Here is a 22,802-nt window from a genome sequence, read left to right on the forward strand (position 1 = left end):
TACTGAAGGTAATAGGAGGGGTAGTTGGCCCCCAAGGACGTCTTTGAGGGACAACTACCCCTCCTATTACCTCCAGTAAGTCCCACACAGTGGGATTGCTAGGAGGTTTTTGGAGGCCACACCCCCCCTATCTCCACTATTCTGCAAACGCGCCTCGTGGCGCACTTCTGGTTGGGGGATGAAGTCCACTTTACTCCTGAGGGACCTTGGGGGCCAAGAAGCCCTCCTGGTTCCTCCTGCAAGAATTCCAGAGGGCTGGAATCAAACCAAGCAAGGTAGCAAAAAAGCCCCCTGGTTCAATGATGACCTTAAGAAATCCAAGAAGATCTGTCGCACCCTCGAGAAAGCCTGGCGAAAAAACCCAACCACTGACAACCTGGCCACCCTCAAGAACGCCACCCGCAAACACCACCAACTGATCCGATCCACCAAGAAATCAGCATTCAAGGATCGACTCAACAACAACGCCCACAACAGCAAGGAACTATTCAACATCATCAAAGAGTTTACCAACCCCACCGCCGGCACCAACGACATCACTCCCTCCCAAGACCTCTGCGACTCTCTAGCCTCGTTCTTCCACAACAAAATCGCTGACATACATAACAGCTTTGGAGACCAGTCCACCCCACCCACCTCCGAACTAAAACCCCCCTCCAACAACCTTTGCGCCTGGAACCCAATCACCACTGAAGACACCATCCGCCTGATGAACACCATCCACTCAGGATCGCCAACCGACCCATGCCCCCACATTTTCAACAAAGCTGACTCCATTATCGCACCCCATCTCCGAGACGTCATCAACTGCTCCCTCAACTCCGCTACCTTCCCGGAAAGCTGGAAACATGCCGAACTCAGCGCCCTCCTGAAGAAACCCACAGCAGACCCTACTGAACTTAAGAACTACCGCCCCATTTCGCTCCTCCCATTCCCTGCAAAAGTCATCGAAAAAGCCGTCAACAATCAGCTCGCCGCCTTCCTCGAATCCAACAAAGCCCTCGACCCTTCACAGTCCGGCTTCAGAGCCAAACACAGCACCGAGACCGCCCTCATCGCAGCAACAGACGACATTCGAACTCTACTGGACAACGGAGAAACAGCTGCCCTCATCCTACTTGACCTCTCCGCAGCCTTCGACACAGTCTGTCATAGCACCCTTATACAACGCCTCAGCAACGTCGGAATACAAGGAAAAGCACTGGACTGGATCATCTCGTTCCTCGCCGGAAGAACGCAGAGAGTCCGCCTCCCCCCTTTTAGATCAGAAGCCACCGAAGTCATCTGCGGCGTACCACAAGGATCATCACTGAGTCCCACCCTCTTCAACGTATACATGAGTCCCCTCGCATCCATCGCGCGCCAACACAACCTCAACATCATCTCCTACGCAGACGACACCCAGTTGATCCTCTCCCTCACCAAAGACTCAAACACCGCCAAAACCAACCTACACGAAGGGATGAAAGAAGTAGCCGAATGGATGAAGAACAGCCGTTTAAAACTGAACTCGGACAAAACGGAAGTCCTCATCTTAGGATCATCCCCTCCGCCTGGGACGACTCATGGTGGCCACCGGCCCTGGGAACCGCACCCATACCGACGGACCACGCACGCAACCAGGGCTTCATCCTGGACTCCTCCCTCTCGATGACCAGACAAGTCAACGCCGTCTCATCATCTTGCTTCAACATCCTACGTATGCTCAAAAAAATCTTCAGTTGGATCCCCACCGAAACAAGAAAGACGGTCACCCATGCACTGGTCACAAGCCGACTGGACTACTGAAACACCCTTTACGCCGGAACCACAGCCAAACTACAGAAAAAACTCCAACGCATCCAAAACGCCTCGGCCAGACTCATCCTAGACATCCCCCGCCAAGCTCACATTTCCGGTCACCTGAAAGACCTCCACTGGCTCCCCGTCAACAAGAGAATAACGTTCCGCCTCCTCACCCACGCACACAAAGCCCTCTACGACCAAGGACCCGAATTCCTCAACACGCGTCTGTCCTTTTACACCCCCACCCGCCAACTAAGATCGTCCAATCAAGCCCTCGCCGCAATTCCACGCATCCAAAGATCCACCATGGGGGGAAGATCCTTCTCCTACTTAGCGGCCAGGACCTGGAATTCTCTCCCCACCCACCTCCGCCTTACACAGAACCACCTCTCCTTCAGAAAACAACTAAAAACTTGGATATTCGATAAGTAAAGTACCCCCTCCCTCAAGCGCCTTGAGACCCTCTGGGTGAGTAGTGCGCTATACAAATTTTTAAACTTAAACTTAAACTGGTTGGAGGCCTAGCACCTTTTCTACACCACTCTGCAAATGGGACTGCTAGTAAACCTGGTAGCTTCTCATACTGGTGCACAAATCTTCTCAGAACCGCTCCATCATTCGGTCACAGAGGGAGACATGTCATACCTATTTAGGTGTCACAGAATCCCTCAAATAGACTGTTTAATACCCACGTGCCCTATATTATGAGCAGAAAGGAATACATAAACCTTCTTGTACAGAAACTTAAAAAGCATGCGGTCTGAAACACAGGTGTTCTAGTATTTCTAGGTTTCTTTTTATGTATCATGTCACTAGGAAAAGAAACAGACACACGCACTGAAGCCTTAGGAAACATGGTGAGACTTACAACAGTGACATGGGAAAGGTGGAATTAGCATTTAAAAAACCTTAGAAATTCACTAAAAACAATAATGGTTTCAGGAACGTTATAGTTAGAAATTAGCATTTAAAAAAACCTTAGATATTAACTGAAATAACCACAGGCTACAGAAACGTTATAGTTAGGCTGACATTTCACTAGTACAAAACCAGAGAAATTCAGCTGTTATAGTTAGCTGAGCTAACTATAACTCGCGCCCTCACAATGCACTGCTGATGACATCACATATTATATCACTCATGACATGGTCAGTGACATCACTCATGACATTGATGACATCTCAAATGACATCACTGATGACATCATCCACATATTCTCTGATGCACCTACACACCCAATATAACCTATCATACACCCACTCCAAATTTCAGACTACCATTCTTGAAACCATAGACACACCAATACCAGTACATACATACCACTCACTGATTCATAGGTCTACATACACATCCACTCACTAACCCATACAGGCACTCATACAGCAGTCACTCAGCAATACAGCCGCTGATATATCTACTCATACACCATACAGCCACTCATACACCGTCAGTCACCTATAGAGCTACTCACACATCTACTCACTCACTCAAACACTCAATCACACAGCCACTTACCGATACAGAAACACACACACTCACTACTCATACAGATACCAACAAATACTTACTCTCCTATACAGTCGCTGACACAAGCTCACTCTCACCCATACAGCCACACACAATCACTCACTCACACATACAGTCACTCCAACACTGTCAAGTCAAGTCAGTCAGAGAATTTATATAGCGCACTACATACCCAGAGGGTTTCAAGGCGCTTAGGAAGGGGAAGAGGATTACTTGTCGAATATCCACGTTTTAAGTTGCTTTCTGAATGTTAGGTGGTTCTGGGTAAGGCGCAGGTCAGCGGGTAGTGAGTTCCATGTTTTGGCAGCCAGGTATGAGAAGGATCTGCCTCCCATGGTGGTCTTGTTGATGCGAGGTACAGTGGCGAGGGCTTGGCTGGAAGAGCGTAGTTGGCGGGGGGGAGTGTAGAAGGACAGTCGTGAGTTGAGGCATTCTGGTCCGATGTCGTAGAGTGATTTGTGTGCGTGGGTTAGCAGTCGGAAAGTGATTCTCTTATTGATGGGTAGCCAGTGGAGGTCTTTCAGGTGGCCAGAGATATGTTCGTTGCGCGGGATGTCTAAAATGATCCTGGCTGAGGCGTTTTGGATTCGTTGGAGTTTCTTCTGGAGTTTAGCGGTAGTACCTGCGTAGAGGGTGTTTCCGTAGTCCAGTCGGCTCGTGACCAGAGCGTGGGTGACTGTTTTTCTGGTTTCGGTGGGGATCCAGCGAAATGTTTTTTTGAGCATGCGAAGAATGTTGAAGCAGGATGAGGAGACGGCGTTGACTTGTCTGTTCATTGAGAGTGAAGAGTCCAGGATGATGCCTAGGTTCCGTGCGTGGTCTGTCGGGATGGGTGCTTTTCCAAGGGCTTCCGGCCACCAAGAGTCGTCCCATGCAGAGGGGGATGTACCTAAGATGAGGACTTCTGTTTTGTCTGAGTTCAGTTTCAGACGGCTTTGTTTCATCCATTCGGCAACTTCTTTCATTCCTTCGTGTAGGTTAGTTTTGGCGGTGCTGGGGTCATTGGTGAGAGAAAGGATAAGTTGAGTGTCATCCGCGTAAGATATGATGTTGAGGTTGTGTTGGCGGGCGATGGCCGCGAGGGGGCTCATGTATACGTTGAAGAGGGTGGGGCTGAGTGAGGATCCTTGTGGTACTCCACAGATGACTTCCGTGGCCTCGGACTTGAAAGGTGGAAGGCGGACTCTCTGGGTTCTTCCGGTGAGGAACGAGGTGATCCACTCCAGTGCTTTTCCTTGAATTCCGGTGTTACTGAGGCGTTGTAAAAGGGTGCTGTGGCAGACTGTGTCGAAAGCTGCAGAGAGGTCGAGGAGGATGAGGGCGACTGTGTCTCCGTTGTCCAGTAGAGTTCGAATATCGTCTGTTGCTGCGATGAGGGCGGTCTCAGTGCTGTGTTTTGCTCGGAAGCCAGATTGTGAGGAGTCGAGTGATTTGTTGGCTTCGAGGAAAGCAGCGAGTTGGTTGTTGACAGCTTTCTCGATGACTTTGGCCGGGAATGGAAGGAGCGAAATGGGGCGGTAATTTTTGAGTTCGGTGGGGTCCGCTGTGGGTTTTTTCAGAAGGGCGGTGAGTTCGGCGTGTTTCCAGTCTTCCGGGAAGGTGGCGGAGTTGAAGGAGCAGTTGATGACGTCTCGGAGGTGCGGTGCTATGACGGAGTCTACTTTGTTGAAGATGTGGTGAGGGCATGGGTCTGTGGGGGATCCTGAGTGGATGGAATTCATCAGGCGGATTGTGTCCTCAGTGGAGATTGGGTTCCAGTGGTTGAGGGTGTTCACGGGGGGATAGTGTTCAGCAAATGGTTGGGCGGGTTGGTCTCCGGGTTGGTTGTCGAAGCTGTTGTGGATGTCCGCAATCTTGTTGTGGAAGAATGAGGCTAGGGAGTCGCAGAGGGCTTGAGAGGGGGTGATGTCGTTGGAGTTGGCCGAGGGATTGGAAAATTCCTTGACGATGTTGAAAAGTTCCTTGCTGTTGTGGGCGTTGTTGTCAAGTCGATCCTTGAATGCTGCTTTCTTGGCCTTTCGGATTAGTTGGTGGTGAGTGCGGGAGGCATTTTTGAAGGCGTCCTTGGTGCTAGTGGTTGGGTCTTTTTTCCAGGCCTTTTCAAGGGAGCGGCAGAGTTTCTTGGACTTCTTAAGATCATCGTTGAACCAAGAGGCCTTCTTGCTGCCAGATTTGCTTTGGCGTTTTTTCAGTGGTGCTAAGGTGTCGGCGGTGTTGGATAACCATAGGGTGAGGTTGGCGGCGGCTTGATTTGGGTTAGAAGACTGAGCTGGGGTGTTGAGAAGGAGCGATGTGGAGATCTGGTCGGTGGTGAGTTTGTTCCAGTTTCTTTGCAGAGTTGGTTGGAGGTGGTTGGTGGGTTTTGGCTTGTTGTAGGTGAAGTGGACGCAACTGTGGTCAGTCCAGAGGAGATCCGTAGTGTGGCTGAAGGAGACATGATTGCTGGAGGTGAAGATGGGGTCGAGTGTGTGACCTGCGATGTGGGTGGGGGAAGTGACCAGTTGTTTAAGTCCGAGGTTGGCGAGGTTGTCCAAGATGGTGGTGGTGTTGCGGTCGTTGATCTTTTCAAGGTGAAAGTTGAGGTCTCCCAGAAGGATGTAGTCTTTGGAGGGGAGCGCGTGTGGAGTGATGAAGTCCGTGATGTCTTCACTGAATTTTGCGCGGGGACCTGGTGGTCTGTAGAGGAGGGTGCCTCTGAGTGTGGTCTTGGGGTCGATGTGGATTTGGAAGTGGAGGTGTTCGGAGTTGGCGAGGTTGGCGTCGGAGCTGGTTGAGATGCGGATTGATTTCTTATGGACGATAGCGATTCCTCCTCCTGTGTGGCCGGAACGGTCCTTGCGTGTGATCTTGTAGTCTTCAGGGATGGCAATGGTGATGTCTGGGGCGGAGGAAGCGTTCATCCATGTTTCTGTTAGGAAGGCGACGTCTGGAGAGATGGTGTATAGTAGATTCCATAGGTCAATGGCGTGTCTGTGGACCGAGCGGGTGTTGAGAAGGATGCATTGTAGGTGGTTGGGGTCGGGAGTCTGTGGAGTGGTTGTAGCGGAGTAGTTGTCGGTGCCGCTGAAATTGCAGGAGTAGCAGGAGAAAGGTCCATGGGTGTGTCCAGGAGCTGCTTGGACGCAGTTTGGGGCGCGTCCGGAGTTAAGGGCTAGGAGGGTTGCCGCATCGTAGGTAATGCGGGGGGGCTGGGAGGGACGGGGGCCAGGGGGTTTGGCGCTGGGCGCGGTCCAGGCGCGGACGGGCGTAGACGGGCTTACCTTTGGCGCACCTTCGGCGCGGATTGGGCGCGGTCGCTGCGCGTGAACGCTGCGCGCGGGAACTACTGTCATATGTGGAGAGTGGAGGGGGAGGGGCGAGGGCGGCTCAGCTGGGAGGCGGGGCGGGCTAAGTAGGTGGACAACAACAAGAAAATGGAGGGCGCTTGGGGGGAATACACTTTAGAGATCAGGAAAGTCGCGCTGGCAATCTGAACAATGAAACATGCAAATCGGTACACAAAGCGCACAGCAGGCAATTCAATTCAGACAGTTCACAGCAAGAAGCGCTATGCAACGATACCGGAGCCAAAGGGAGCGACCACTCAGCTGGGAAGCGTCGAGTGAGTCACAGCGCTTCCAGGTAACGGAGCGCTGATGTAGTCTGTGGGAGGGCGGCTCAGCTGGGAGGCGGGGCGGGCTAAGTAGGTGGACAACAACAAGAAAATGGAGGGCGCTTGGGGGGAATACACTTTAGAGATCAGGAAAGTCGCGCTGGCAATCTGAACAATGAAACATGCAAATCGGTACACAAAGCGCACAGCAGGCAATTCAATTCAGACAGTTCACAGCAAGAAGCGCTATGCAACGATACCGGAGCCAAAGGGAGCGACCACTCAGCTGGGAAGCGTCGAGTGAGTCACAGCGCTTCCAGGTAACGGAGCGCTGATGTAGTCTGTGGGAGGGCGGCTCAGCTGGGAGGCGGGGCGGGCTAAGTAGGTGGACAACAACAAGAAAATGGAGGGCGCTTGGGGGGAATACACTTTAGAGATCAGGAAAGTCGCGCTGGCAATCTGAACAATGAAACATGCAAATCGGTACACAAAGCGCACAGCAGGCAATTCAATTCAGACAGTTCACAGCAAGAAGCGCTATGCAACGATACCGGAGCCAAAGGGAGCGACCACTCAGCTGGGAAGCGTCGAGTGAGTCACCACACTGACATATACTGACGTTCAAATATGCAGTTACTCACCCATATACCACTGAGATATCCATTCACTCACTAACACAGCCATACGCACACTCACTCACCCACAGAGTCCCCAGCAGATGCGCTCATGAGCATACACCCAGGGATTCACCCACCCATACATCCATGCAGGGAGCCACACCCCACTTTACCCACCCACACATACACTTAGGCACTCATACAGGTACTCAGAAATCAAATCAATAACCCATATAGACACTCATGTACCTACTCACCAACCAATGCAGCCACTTACACACCAACTGACAGACTGATACACACATTCACACAGATTAGTCACTCGCCCATACATTCACTAAGACACATTTAAACACTCACTTATACATTCAGTCACACACCCACTAAATCATCCATACAGACCCTCATACACGCACTCATTCTTCAATTCACCTTGGCGTATATATATATATATATATATATATATATATAAAAATTCTTAAACTTTTTAGAAACACTCAGTCACTGGATGATGTCATCAGTGATGTCATTTGAGATGTCATCAGTGATGTCATCAGCAATGTCACAGACCATGTCATGAGTGGTGTAATATGTGACGTCATCAGCAGTGCATTGCGGGGGCACGAGTTATAGTTAGCTCAGCTAACTGTAACAGCTGAGTTTCTCTGGTTTTGTACGAGTGAAATGTCAGCCTAACTAGAACGTTCCTGTTAGACCTGCCTGCTTCTGAGAGTCCCCTCACACTATGATTTATTTTGTTCCCCCGTGCCTCCTAAAATTTGTCGCTTTTTCTTTGTCTACCAGGACCTTTTTGTGTGTTGTCCCATGGGGCTAGATGCTCTTTGATGCCCAGTTGCTCACCAAGTTCCTGGCACCTATGTACAAGGCACCTGACGGAACCAGTGGCATAACCAACTGGGGTTGTCAACCCTAAAATGGTGGACACCATTGTCCCCTATGAGAGTGACTCCCATTGGAGCCCCTCTGACCTCTGACCCTTTGAAGGTTTTGGCGCACTTTGTGTAACCTGCAAACCTGACAGGAATCCCCTCAGGAGTTACAAGTACACAAAATGGCTGCCTTAGGAAGCCCAGTACAGTGGCTCCTAATGACCAAAAAGATACCTTGAAAGGGCCATGTCATTGATATAGCCAGGGAAGGTTCTAGAACCTTCTGGCTCGTGCTGGCATCCTAGGGCACGGGCTATAAAAGGCCCAGTCCCTGGCGGCCATAAAAAGAATGATCAAAGAACACCAGAAGAAGAGGACTTGACCCCAGATTGACACCTGCCCTGTTAACCCCCTGAGGCAGCTGATAGCGCAGGCAGAAGAGCAGCAGAGGTTGCTGGCGTGGACCCTGACTGGCGTTCCAGTCAGAAGCGTGAGCAGTGACCTCTAGCCTTCAGGGCCTGGTCAGCGAGTGCCCAATTGCCCCTCAGAGACTTTGGCCATAGTTAGAGCCTCCCCGCCCCCCAGTGGTGAGATCGCAACTGCAACTCTTAAAAGTGCCACCTTCAACTTAAGTGCCTCCTGGCGGGCGTTCGGACGTCTCCGAACCCACCGCCGTCGACGCGCTGTTTGTGGATAGAAGGTGAGGTGCTGCGCTGGGGCGGGGAAAGGCTGGCCTTCATTTGGGCAAGATTACTGTCTCTGCCCTGCCCGAGTGACTTGGGAGCTGGTGTGTGGGCGGGAACCCCCCGTGAGTGAGCTCGGAGAGAGGATCGCGGAGCCCCTGGAACCCCCCTTCGCCCTTGGGAGAAGTGCCATACTGACTGGAGCGCTTACCGGCGCCGCCGAAGTGAGGTGGGCCGTCTCTACCCCTGAAGTTGCCGCGTTGTTGTGGAACTGTGATGCGGTCTCATTTTGAACTGTGCGCGCAGGTGTTTTGGCCCCTCCGGCAGCCCGTTCGACGGTCCCAAGACTCGTGAACTGGAGCCGCCTTCGGAAACCCCGCCTGCGCTGACAGAAGCGCACAGACTCCTCCGGCAGCAGTAGCATTGAAAAGGCTGGCCGCGGAGTGTAATTGCCGTAGTCATTTTATGCCTTTATCTTCCAGATATACGCGCAATGAGTTGTGAGTGCAACTAAGGGATTATCACGCGTATCTTGTGCCAGAGAGCCCGAACCCGTGAACACTTCAAAAACTGTAAGAGCACGCACTCCGCATTGAATGACAAACGTAATGTGTTTACCCTGAAAGTGATTAATTGGTGGCAGCGATACCAGAATGACCCTGTGATATTTATGTGAAACGATCAGTTTCTAACCTGCTAGGAAACTGTCCAGTCATTGCTGATATTTATTCCAGTCATTGCTGATATTTATTCCAGTCATTGCTGATATTTATTCTAATGTATTGAATCCTGATATTTATCCAGTATATTTATTTATTAGAGTCCAACTATTTATTCCTGAGAAACCAGTACACAGCTAATCAAACCCATGTAAGAAATGTGAATGTGATTACCTAAGTGAACTTCCTTCAAACCCAGAGAACTTTTACATAAACTAAACGTATTTTTCTATAACAGTGGTGTGATGTCCTTCTTTTTGTGTGGTGTGCAGGGAGTTATTATTTGGTCATAGCCGGCTTAACACAACAGCCTTCTACCGCCTTGTCACTCAAGCCAAGCTACCCCCCTTTGTGCTGGGCTTGCCTATCGCAGGTCCAACATAAAATTGGTGGCAGCGGGTGGGATTGCGAGCCGTGCTTGTTTTGAACCACATAATAATTCAGTGTGCACCACAGGTACACACCCGGAGTTTTCTCCTAGCGGCCCTCAAATTCAAAGTTTTGATTTTTCCAAATTCTTTCCTGGAGGTGGGTGGAAGTGACCCTCAAAGTTCTTATCCTGGTCACCTACTTCGGGGTGGTGGTCCACACTTTTCACTGACAAGATGGAATTCGAAATGTCAGAGCTGGAGACCTATACTGTGGCCCAGCTCAAGGATTTCTGTCAGGAGAGGGGAGTGTTTGTCAGGCGAGGGGCCAAAAGAGAGGAGCTCCGTACTAGCCTGCGAGCATGGGTGGAAGCACACACGGAGGGAACGGTGGAAGAGGAGGAATCGGACAGAGGTACTGTCATTGATAGGACTGCGGAATGTCCCCCAGGGGTGGGTGAGATGTCAATCAGCCCCAAGGCAACCTCGTGGGAGGGCAGCAGTGTGTCATCGAGAGGGTTGTCAGAAACCGAGTTAGCTGACAGGAGAGAGGAAAGACTGTTAAGGTGGGAAATAGCAAAAATGGAGTTGGAAGAACGGAGGGAGGGGAGGAGGTTGGAACATGAGTCCAAGCTGGAGATGGAAAGGAAAAGGATGGAACACGAGTTCAAGCTACGAGAACTCGAGTTCCAGGCCTCTAACATCACTCCGAAGGGTGTCGAGTCAAAGGAATTTGCCAGGGAGCCCAGGCCCCATTTACCCAAGGACGTAGTCGCCAGTTATACCGCTGGAGACGACATAGCCAAGTGGCTGGCAGCCTATGAGGTCTCCTTAAGAGCCCATGGGATCCATGAGAAGCATTGGGGTGGTGGATTATACCGGTACATGCCTCCGACAGGTAGGGATGCCCTATTGGCCCTAGACCGGGAGGAACAGGTAAATTACCCCGCCATGAAGGTGGCGCTCATCAGGAAGTTTGGGTTGACCCCCGAGAAATACCGGCAAAGGTTTAGGGGCAGCCACAAGCTGAGCTCACAAAATTGGGTTGACTTCCTGGATTTTGCCAAGAAAGCCCTGGAAGGGTGGGTCCAAGGTAGTGAGGTGGAGGACTATCAAGGGTTGTATGACTTAATCCTCAAGGAGCATCTACTCGAGAAATGTCTTCCCGAGCTGAGGCAACACCTGGTAGACAGCAAACTTACTTGCCCCCGTAAGCTTGCTGAGGAGGCGGACATTTGGGCGAGTACCCGAGTGTCCACGAAGGGGACTGGAGGAGATTCTCAGAAGTCCGGACAGGGCGCTCCCCAGAGGAAAGAGGGGGGAGATAATAAGAAAGAGTTCTCCAAAGGTCCCCAAAATAACTTTAAGGGGAAAAACACCTTTTCCAACTCTAAGGCTAACCCGCAGAGAACCCTAACTCTGGCCAGAGTCAGCAGCCAAGGGTTGTCCATTGCTTTGAGTGCGGTGGTATTGGACATTACAAAGGAGACCCGAAATGCCCAAAGAGACCACCCCCTCCCACTGGAGGAAAGGCCCCGGGAGTCGCTAGTGTAGCGCTCAGGGAGGAGATGTCCTTAAGTAAGGGAAGGGAGTGGGCGGGAGTCACCTTAGTGTCCCTGGGTGATCGGGAGATGGTTCCAAAGATCCAGGTGCCCGCGAATACTACCAAGTATGGGCAGTGGATCACCATCAATGGCCATAGAGGGGAAGCTCTGAGAGATACAGGAGCCAGTATGACTATGGTAAGGAGTCATCTGGTGTCCTCGGAGCAGGTGATGCCAGGCGTACTTCATCCAGCCGCAATGGCTGACGGCAGAATGGGTCACTATCCTGTGGCCGAGGTTCCCTTTGAGTGGGGAGGGGTTGCAGGTCCACTTCGAGTCGCCGTAAGCCCCGCCGTGCCAGTCGATTGTTTGCTGGGCAATGATATGGAGCACAATGCTTGGAAGGAGGTGGAATACCGGACTCATTCTGAGATGCTGGGTACACCTGATTGGGCCTGTGTGAGTACCAGGTCGGCGACTGCTCGAGAGGAGAAGTCGCAGGGGTCGGAGTCTGGAACAATGGCCCGCCCCGTAGCTGCTGATGAGGGAGCATGTCGAGGACAGGAGGAGCCTGCCTCGACGTCCGTGCCCCGTGAGGCGGATAGGCCACCTGCGGAGGTGGACCCGGAGTCCACGGAGGAGGACATGGTTCCGTTGGAGAACTTACCTATCCCCGCTGATTGGCGAGTGGAGGGAGGTCCGTCCAGGGAGGAACTGAGCAAGGGACAAAGGGAATGTCCCTCCCTCGAGGGTCTGAGGCAACAGGCTGAAGCCCAAGCAGCGGGTAACGAGTCTGGGAACTATCATGTTTACTGGGAGGATGGCCTTCTCTACAGTGAACCCAGGGCGCCAGTGCATGGATTGTCACGGGCCCTGGTAGTCCCACAGTGTTACCGAGCCTTCCTGTTAGAGTTGGCTCATGAGATTCCCTTGGCAGGACACTTGGGTCAGGACAAGACCTTTGCCAGGCTTGTCCCCCACTTTTATTGGCCTCGAATGAGGGTGGCGTCCGACGCATACTGTCGGTCGTGTGTGTCATGCCAAGCCAGTGGGAAAACAGGGATGAAGCTGAAAGCTCCCCTGGAACCACTTCCCGTCGTTGGCACCCCCTTTGAAAGGGTGGGCATCGACATTGCTGGGCCCCTAGATCCACCGACAACCTCCGGTCACAGGTTTATCCTGGTACTGGTGGATCATGCCACAAGATATCCAGAGGCAATTCCTCTGAGAACCATCACTGCACCGGTGGTGGCAAAGGCCCTGATGGGGATCTTTACCCGAGTGGGTTTCCCCAAGGAAGTTGTGTCTGATAGGGGGACCAACTTCATGTCAGTATACATGCGGGCAATGTGGAAGCAGTGTGGAGTGACCTACCGGTTCACCACTCCTTATCACCCACAGGCCAATGGCCTTGTGGAAAGATTCAACAAGACGTTGAAGGGTATGATCAGAAGTCTACCCGAAAGCCTGCGGAGGAAATGGGACGTCCTCCTACCCTGTTTACTTTTTTCTTACAGGGAAGTGCCGCAGAAGGGAGTGGGCTTCAGCCCCTTCGAGCTTTTGTACGGGCACCCTGTACGTGGACCTCTGAGCCTGGTGAGGGACTCCTGGGAAAAGTCTCCCCGGAAAGTTCCCCAGGATGTGGTGAGCTACATGCTGGCCTTCCGGAGCCAAATGGCTAAGTTGTGGAAGCAAGCTTCTGACAACTTGGAAGCCAGCCAGGCAGTGATGAAAGCGTGGTACGACCACAACGCTCACCCAGTGGAGCTGGAGCCTGGACAGAAGGTGTGGGTGATGGAGCCGGGAGAGCTGAGCGCTCTTCAGGACCGTTGGACAGGCCCCTATGAGGTATTGGAAAAGATGGGCAAGTCTACCTACCTGGTGGACGTCAAGACCCCACGGCATCCCCATAGGGTGCTGCATGCCAATCGCCTCAAGCCCCACTATGAGAGGCCCGAAGTCATGTTAATCATGGTGACTGATGGATCGGAGGAAGAGGACACTGAGCCTCTCCCCGACCTGTTTGCGTCTCAAGAGAAGGATGGGTCAGTGGGGGGAGTGAAACTCTCACCATCCCTAACTCTGGAGCAGCAGGAGGAATGTCGCCAGGTCTTGGGGTCATTCTCTCCTCTGTTCTCCCTTGTCCCGGGTAAGACCCATCTGTGTGTTCATGACATGGACACAGGTGACAGCCCACCTGTGAAGTCTAAGTCTTACCGGCTGTCGGACAAGGTGAAGGCCAGCATCGGAAGCGAAGTAGCTAAGATGCTGGAGCTCGGAGTCATTGAACCTTCGAATAGCCCTTGGTCTAGCCCGGTGGTTTTAGTTCCCAAAGCTGCACCACCTGGCACCACGCCAGAATTGCGATTCTGCGTGGACTATCGAGGACTCAATTCGGTCACGAAGACCGATGCTCATCCGATCCCTCGGGCGGATGAACTAATTGACCGGTTGGGAGCTGCCCAATATCTGAGTACCATTGACCTCACAGCAGGGTACTGGCAGATTCCCATGACTGATGGAGCAAAGGAAAGGTCAGCCTTCTCCACACCTGATGGACACTACCAGTTCTGTGTGATGCCCTTTGGGCTCAAGAACGCTCCTGCAACATTCCAGTGACTGGTGAACACGATCCTCACTGGGAAGGAATCCTTCTCTGCTGCTTACCTGGACGACATTGCCGTCTTCAGTAGCAGGTGGGAGGATCACTTGCAGCACCTGCAAGACGTTCTCCAGGTCCTGGAACAAGCTGGTCTGACGATCAAGGCCAGCAAGTGTCAGATTGGGCAGGGGGCGGTGGTGTACTTAGGTCACTTGGTGGGCCGGGGAACGGTGCAACTCGTTCAGGCAAAGATTGAGGCAATCGTGGCCTGGGAACCCCCCAAGACCCAGACTGGGGTCCGAGCCTTCCTGGGCCTCACAGGTTACTACAGACGGTTCGTGAAGGGGTATGGCACTATCGTGGCTCCCCTTACTGAACTCACGGCCAAGAAGCAACCCAGGAGAGTCATCTGGACCGAGGCTTGCCAACGAGCCTTCGACACCCTGAAACAAGCATTGTGCAACGCTCCAATTTTGAAGGCTCCAGATTTCTCAAAGGAATTCATTGTCCAGACAGACGCATCCGACATTGGCATTGGGGCGGTGCTATCGCAACTCAATGAAGAGGGTCTGGATCAACCCGTGGTCTTCCTGTCACGGAGACTACTTCCCCGGGAACAGAGATGGAGTACCATTGAGCGGGAAGCCTTTGCGGTGGTCTGGGCACTGAAGAAGCTGCGACCATACCTGTTTGGTTCGCACTTCCTGGTTCAGACAGACCACCGACCCCTTCGTTGGCTCATGCAGATGAAGGGGGAAAACCCAAAACTGTTGAGGTGGTCTATCTCCCTACAGGGAATGGACTTTCGGGTGGAACATCGGCCCGGAGCTGACCACGCCAATGCAGACGGTCTCTCCAGGTATTTCCGCCTTAGTGTTGAGAACTCCCAAGGGGTTGGGTAGCTCTCCCCACTTTCAGCTGGGGGGGACGCGTGTTAGACCTGTCTGCTTCTGAGAGTCCCCTCACACTATGATTTATTTTGTTCCCCCGTGCCTCCTAAAATTTGTCGCTTTTTCTTTGTCTACCAGGACCTTTTTGTGTGTTGTCCCATGGGGCTAGATGCTCTTTGATGCCCAGTTGCTCACCAAGTTCCTGGCACCTATGTACAAGGCGCCTGACGGAACCAGTGGCATAACCAACTGGGGTTGTCAACCCTAAAATGGTGGACACCATTGTCCCCTATGAGAGTGACTCCCATTGGAGCCCCTCTGACCTCTGACCCTTTGAAGGTTTTGGCGCACTTTGTGTAACCTGCAAACCTGACAGGAATCCCCTCAGGAGTTACAAGTACACAAAATGGCTGCCTTAGGAAGCCCAGTACGGTGGCTCCTAATGACCAAAAAGATACCTTGAAAGGGCCATGTCATTGATATAGCCAGGGAAGGTTCTAGAACCTTCTGGCTCGTGCTGGCATCCTAGGGCACGGGCTATAAAAGGCCCAGTCCCTGGCGGCCATAAAAAGAATGATCAAAGAACACCAGAAGAAGAGGACTTGACCCCAGATTGACACCTGCCCTGTTAACCCCCTGAGGCAGCTGATAGCGCAGGCAGAAGAGCAGCAGAGGTTGCTGGCGTGGACCCTGACTGGCGTTCCAGTCAGAAGCGTGAGCAGTGACCTCTAGCCTTCAGGGCCTGGTCAGCGAGTGCCCAATTGCCCCTCAGAGACTTTGGCCATAGTTAGAGCCTCCCCGCCTCCCAGTGGTGAGATCGCAACTGCAACTCTTAAAAATGCCACCTTCAACTTAAGTGCCTCCTGGCGGGCGTTCGGACGTCTCAGAACCCACCGCCGTCGACGCGCTGTTTGTGGATAGAAGGTGAGGTGCTGCGCTGGGGCGGGGAAAGGCTGGCCTTCATTTGGGCGAGATTACTGTCTCTGCCCTGCCCGAGTGACTTGGGAGCTGGTGTGTGGGCGGGAACCCCCCGTGAGTGAGCTCGGAGAGAGGATCGCGGAGCCCCTGGAACCCCCCTTCGCCCTTGGGAGAAGTGCCATACTGACTGGAGCGCTTACCGGCGCCGCCGAAGTGAGGTGGGCCGTCTCTACCCCTGAAGTTGCCGCGTTGTTGTGGAACTGTGATGCGGTCTCATTTTGAACTGTGCGCGCAGGTGTTTTGGCCCCTCCGGCAGCCCGTTCGACGGTCCCAAGACTCGTGAACTGGAGCCTCCTTCGGAAACCCCGCCTGCGCTGACAGAAGCGCACAGACTCCTCCGGCAGCAGTAGCATTGAACCGGCTGGCCGCGGAGTGTAATTGCCGTAGTCATTTTATGCCTTTATCTTCCAGATATACGCGCAATGAGTTGTGAGTGCAACTAAGGGATTATCACGAGTATCTTGTGCCAGAGAGCCCGAACCCGTGAACACTTCAAAAACTGTAAGAGCACGCATTCCGCATTGAATGACAAACGTAATGTGTTTACCCTGAAAGTGATTAATTGGTGGCAGCGATACCAGAATGACCCTGTGATATTTATGTGAAACGATCAGTATCTAACCTGCTAGGAAACTGTCCAGTCATGGCTGATATTTATTCCAGTCATTGCTGATATTTATTCCAGTCATTGCTGATATTTATTCTAATGTATTGAATCCTGATATTTATCCAGTATATTTATTTATTAGAGTCCAACTATTTATTCCTGAGAAACCAGTACACAGCTAATCAAACCCATGTAAGAAATGTGAATGTGATTACCTAAGTGAACTTCCTTCAAACCCAGAGAACGTTTACATAAACGAAACGTATTTTTCTATAACAGTGGTGTGGTGTCCTTCTTTTTGTGTGGTGTGCAGGGAGTTATTATTTGGTCATAGCCGGCTTAACACAACAGCCTTCTACCGCCTTGTCACTCAAGCCAAGCTACCCCCCTTTGTGCTGGGCTTGCCTATCGCAGGTCCAACAGTTCCTATAACCTGTGGTTTTTCCACTGACTAGCTAAGGTTTTTTAAATATATATAAAGATAGATAGATAGCTATATTATATATATATATAAAAATATATATAAATAATTATAAATGATATCTAACTTTACATTTTAAAAACCTTAAACGTTCACTGAAAAAAAAGGTTAAAGTAACGTTATAGTTACGTGCATTCAGTGACTATGTATCATTTTACACGTACAAAACCACTGAAATATAGTTATTTCAAGTAACTATAACTAGTGCCCTAAGGTAACTATAACTTCTGCCTTCGCTGTGCACAGTTTCTCATCAATAATTTAATTTCAAATGTTGGAATGATATTATCCATGACATCATAGAAGATGTCATGAGTGATATAATAGGTGGGCTAATTAGCAGAGCATAGCGAGAGCAGGAGGCATAGTTAACATAGGGCATAAGTAATAGTTACTTGAGATATATAACTATAACTGGTGAATTTCAGTGGTTTTGTACATTTAACATGTTACGTTGTCACTGACATTTTCACCACACTATAACATTACTTTAACCTTAGGCTTTTTCAGTGAATTTCTAAAGTTTTTGTTAATGTAAAGTAAGATATAATAACAATTTGTAACTATAACGTCACTTTAACCTGGGTTTTTTCAGTTTATTTCTAGTTTTTATTTTTAAACGTAAAGTAATATTTTATTATCATATGTAAAACAAACCCCATTCCCTGGGGCCTATCCCTTGTGTCTTTTTTAACCTTTTTTCAAGGACTCAAGACTGACTCCAGAGTCCTAAGATGGTTCCTCCACAACTTTGTTGAGATGATGACAGCCAATCAGATCTCAGCTTGAGATCCATCAGCCCAAGGATCCTCCTCATCTTAAAATATACGTTTTTCACCCTTCATTGCTCAAAAACTACTGAATAGATTTACACTAAATCATTCTGAACCACCAGGATCTACATCGCTGTTCCATTTTTCTATGGAGGAATTAATGGGGAAAATGTGGCTTGGGACCAGCCTCCCCACCACCACCCCACCCCCATTTTCTTGTGTCCCACTCGACAGATCACCCCAAAACTTTCAAGGAAGGATCAGTGGTGGATGAGACTTTTTGTGGAAAGTTTTGTGAAGATTCGTTAAATGGCACCAAAGTTATTAGGAAACAAAATGCCTCTGGAAACACAGGAATATGTGTGAATAATATTACAGAGCTCTCAAGTTTCCCGTTCTATGAGGATCCCGATTGAAGAGGATATCCCCAGACCCCAACTCCTGCTTAGCGCATTGAGACTGATTGTGGCTAAGCGGGATATTGCCCGACGTTAGGGTGCGAAAGAAACCCGGCTATGTTACAAGAATGGAACGGGGGTATGGATTTGTACAAGGCCAGCGAAAGGGTCATATATAAAAGCAGAAGTTGTCACAAAAAATTAAGAAAATATGGGGAGGCTAGATTAGATCTTAAGGTCTGTGCTTGAGTGAAGAAGATACTCAATCTACCGCAACTAAGAGTTTGGATTAATGATGTTTCTGCAAGTCCCAGAGGGAGGATGGGGGGCCGGGCTGCGAGAAATTGCCATATTTGGATGTGTATTAAGGTCCTTCATGTAATTTGTATTCATATTATGATTTGTGTCCCTCAGATGCTTACTTGTTGTGGGACGGGTCGGATGGCTGAATGTGGTCTTTGTGCAATGTTATTATTACAGTTATGTCAATGCTCACAAGTATTGCAAAATAAAATACAAATATTTGGAGAAAAAAAAGTTTCCCGTTCTAAGCGTGACTAGTTCATTCTAGCCAATTATTTTGTTTGAATTCTGGGATTGGTGCTCCTAGTTTATCACGGGTTAAATAAGACTACAAATCCTAGCGTAAAAAACGACAGATGGGCTACTCTGGGAAAGTTGAGAGCTCTGCTATTACACTGCCAAAGTCAGATTAGTAAGAGCGAAAGTGGGTGACACCAGTAATGCAATGATTATGTTAGTGTGAGAATCCCCTCACCTAGGAAGCGATGGATCGCCACAGACTGACATTAATTGCAAATGCACGCCCACTAACAAACTGACTCATACAAACCCAAAGATAGCACTTGAAGTACCCACAAACCAACATGCAGTGCATGAACAATGACGGTCACGTACCCAAACTATCTTCACAAACAGTGGCATTAAAACATACCCCCGCCCCCCCCCCCCCCCCCTACAAAAAAACCAGACATTTCAGTGTGTGCCAGATACCTTTGTGCTCAAACCTGTAATAACCCGGCGTCATGCAGCGCCTACAAAAACTACGCAAAGCCCGCGCGCACACAGCGTCAGGTACCCACGTCAGCATGTCCCACTAACGACCGACAAAGGCCATTCGCTGAGCTACCTACTCACGTAAATGGGCACGTCCACCATTTGTGGGTATTCCAGACGGGCTCAAAAAGTGAATCCCCCCCCCCCTTCCGCCCCCCAAGGACGCAGATCTGTCCACACAGATTCCTACCCACGGTAACCTACCGCACGCAGCCCCATCCCCCCACACGCCACGTACAGAGCGTTCCAAACAGACGAAACATCCCAGTGACGGAGAACGCACCGGACACGCAGTCAGTGCGCACCGGGCACTGAGCAAAACAAATGACGTGCCGACGCCTGCTCCCGCCACTGTGATGCTTGGTGCTGCTCACCCAGGGGCGCCGCGCACTGGCTTCATGTGGAGATCATAGGACTGTGTGTGTGCAGGGGCATCCTTCTCCAGAAACCACGCCACGGCGTCTTCACAGCCGGCCCGTGGCACCCTCCTCTCAGTGGTTTGGGCCAGTAAAATAGATCACATGGTTTTAGCGCACTATCCGAGGGGTTGGACATATTCGTGGATAAAAAAAAACAGATGAGATAAACAAGACTAAAAGTCGCACAAGTACCTTGCTGTTACCTGATGGTCAGTCTGTATGTCAGGTGTTAGCGCTGGGAAGCCCTCGGGTAGCCATGCTTTACAAATGTGCAAAGAATAGACACGTTTCAGGGTGCACAGAAAACATGTGGCTTGGGTGGCCTATTCAGTTCTGCTCTGCTGGTTAAGTGAGTAGCCATGTTGGCTACTAGGAAACTTTAGAGGCCTGCTATTTCTCAGGAATCCAAAGTTAATTCAGTTTATGGGGGGGGGGCTCTACATAAACAGCACACACCCCAATTTAGTTGTTTGTTATTCGCCCTGTCAGGAGTCACAATCTATTCATACAATGAATAACCTTGGTGAGTGCAGGACTGCAAATTTACTCAGAAATGCGAGTCCTGGGGCAATCCATTCTTCCATCCTTAGGTCCCAATGGACTCTGCTCTGTCAGCGTAGGGTAGACAACTTGCTACTACTGAGCACAGCGGAATGGTTCAATGGAGCTGTCTTCCTGGGATGTACATTCATAAGAACCCTAGGAGCATGCCAAACAGCCACAGTGGGAGCCCGAACATCATTATAGAAGTGAAGGCATCACACTGTTATTGCCTTTATTACTGTGTGTATGAAGAAGTACAGGCCAATGACCAAAGCAACAAACATGCCCCCTGCTTCCTAAGAGCTGCAAAGCAACCGGAATGCAAGAGTGCTTAAGATGGTGCCTGGCAGTTTGGGCTGGACTGCTCCTATTGGAGCAGGGTCAAGACTGCTTTACACATGGCTGGGTCCACACTGAGGTGGCATGGTGAGCAAAGGACCAGTGGGTTGGAATGCTATCCCGAGTGATTGTCAGAGGGTAGATTTATTATAAGCGTTCCTCCCATCACCTTTTATCTGTTTGATGTATCGCTGTACCTGGCAAGGGTATCCCCTGAGGTGGGTCACCACGTGCTCATTATGCCACTGGAACCAAACTGCACCAACTGATGAGAACCAATCAGTGGTCAAGACTCATTTACATATGGCTGGGTCTAAACTAAGGTGGCATGGTGGGCAAAGGAAAATTGATTGGAATGCTACCCCAAAGGATTACCAGTGGTTAGACTTATTGCATGTATTCCCCATCACCGTTTGTGATACACTGTGGACACATTAACTTTTTTTCTAGCAAGTGAGCTGGGGTGGGGGTGGGTTATATGCTCTTACCAAGATCTTTGCATAACATTCTCGGTCACTGGTATGATGGCTGGCAGGGTCACTGCCTTTCATCTTTCCAAGGTTCATAAAAAGCGTTTCGTGATGCACCGTCGATTATGCCAATGCGTTGTTGCTTGGGGTGATATTTACATACGCATCTCCTGGTGGCGTAACATAGGCCCCATGCAGTTCATGTGGCCCAGGGGGGAGGGGAAGGTAGGTGACAACTCTTCGGGTGGTGGTGGGGGGGCCGATTCAGTCGAACGTGCATAACCACACACCTGTTTAGAAACAGCTACGATGGGAGAGCACAAATACATAAAATGATCAAAGAACTAGCATTAAAGTAAAAGCAGAGTGAGAAGCGTTCTGCTGTGGCAAGGGCGCCCCTTCATAGCTGCACAGCTGAGACCTACGGTCACCCTATAGCACTGCACCCCTGGGCCCCATCACCTACCGGTCCTCACTAAATGTCAGGGGTGAGAGCCTTGGACCCAATGGGGCAAGGTTAGATTGGGGGGGGGGTTCTCGATGTCGGCTTTATTTTAGAATGTTAGGCGAGTTCCTCGAAATCATTATTACAAGAGGATGGGGGGAGATGGGACACTGGGCTACAGGTCACACTGCGTGTCTGCGTGGCCTTCCTCCGCCCCCAGCCCACCCAGCTGCTTGCCTCAGTGGCCCTCGCAGGGCTGCTGCGTGGACGGGTCCTCCTGCTCCGCGCTGCGCACTGCTCCTCCAGACCCCCGGTATCCGCGGTGCCACTCCAAGGCTGAGCTGGTCCATCAGTGCCCGGCTCTCCCGCTGCCTCCGCCTCTTTCAGCTCACCGAGCGCGTGCTGATCGCGACCGGCGGGCCCATGTCGCGGCAGGGGTGTTCTCACTCCCCAGCACCTGGATCCTCGTGATGCCGCTCTGTGAAGGCAGCGCGCAGCGCGCCCCCAATCCGAGCGGGCAGAACCACTGCGGCGCGGAGGGGGTGGGAGGCGGCTTCGGGCCGTACCATGCGCACAGCCAGGCCGCCCGTTACCAGGTTACGCTTCCCCTCAGTGAACAGAGCCGTGACATCCAGGCGCGGACGGCGAAGGAGCCGGAGCCCCTTCCTCTCCGTTTGCTTGTTTGCCAGACAACCCTTACCTGGCAGCCCCTGTGTATTCCTCCATTGCCACTCGAAGTAGACGCCCCCCGGAGCAAGCGTCGGAAGCAGGCTGTGGAGATTCACCGGGGCCTAGAGAAATGGTGCCAGTGACCCGCATGCCCCAGTTAACATCCCAGCACGAGCAGACATTCCTTATTTCAGCGACCAGGTGAAATGCCCATGGCGCGTGTTTTTCTTCAAGCCTAACGCGTATAAACACGTACCAAACGAACCTTTCTTTTCCAACCGACTGTTGTAGACAAGGAACACACCCAGTCCCACTGTTGAAAATGTGGGCGACCCCTAAATTCTTATACCCCCCAAAAAACACCTTAGCCATACGCCCACAGGTGG

At 51.1% G+C, this 22,802-nt stretch overlaps 1 protein-coding gene across 1 annotated transcript in view; it reads right to left on the reverse strand.

Moving 5' to 3' along the window:
• GPR19 (G protein-coupled receptor 19) overlaps positions 1–22,209 on the reverse strand; it is a 185,303-nt gene extending 163,094 nt beyond the window's left edge. Inside the window, exon 1 of the mRNA XM_078673562.1 lies at positions 21,985–22,209. The gene's annotated coding sequence lies outside the window, so the exon portion shown is untranslated. The remainder of the gene's footprint in view (positions 1–21,984) is intronic.
• Positions 22,210–22,802: the final 593 nt, after the last annotated feature.

This window comes from Lissotriton helveticus, chromosome 1_1 (genome assembly GCF_964261635.1).
Source record: "Lissotriton helveticus chromosome 1_1, aLisHel1.1, whole genome shotgun sequence".
Classification (NCBI taxonomy): domain Eukaryota; kingdom Metazoa; phylum Chordata; class Amphibia; order Caudata; family Salamandridae; genus Lissotriton; species Lissotriton helveticus.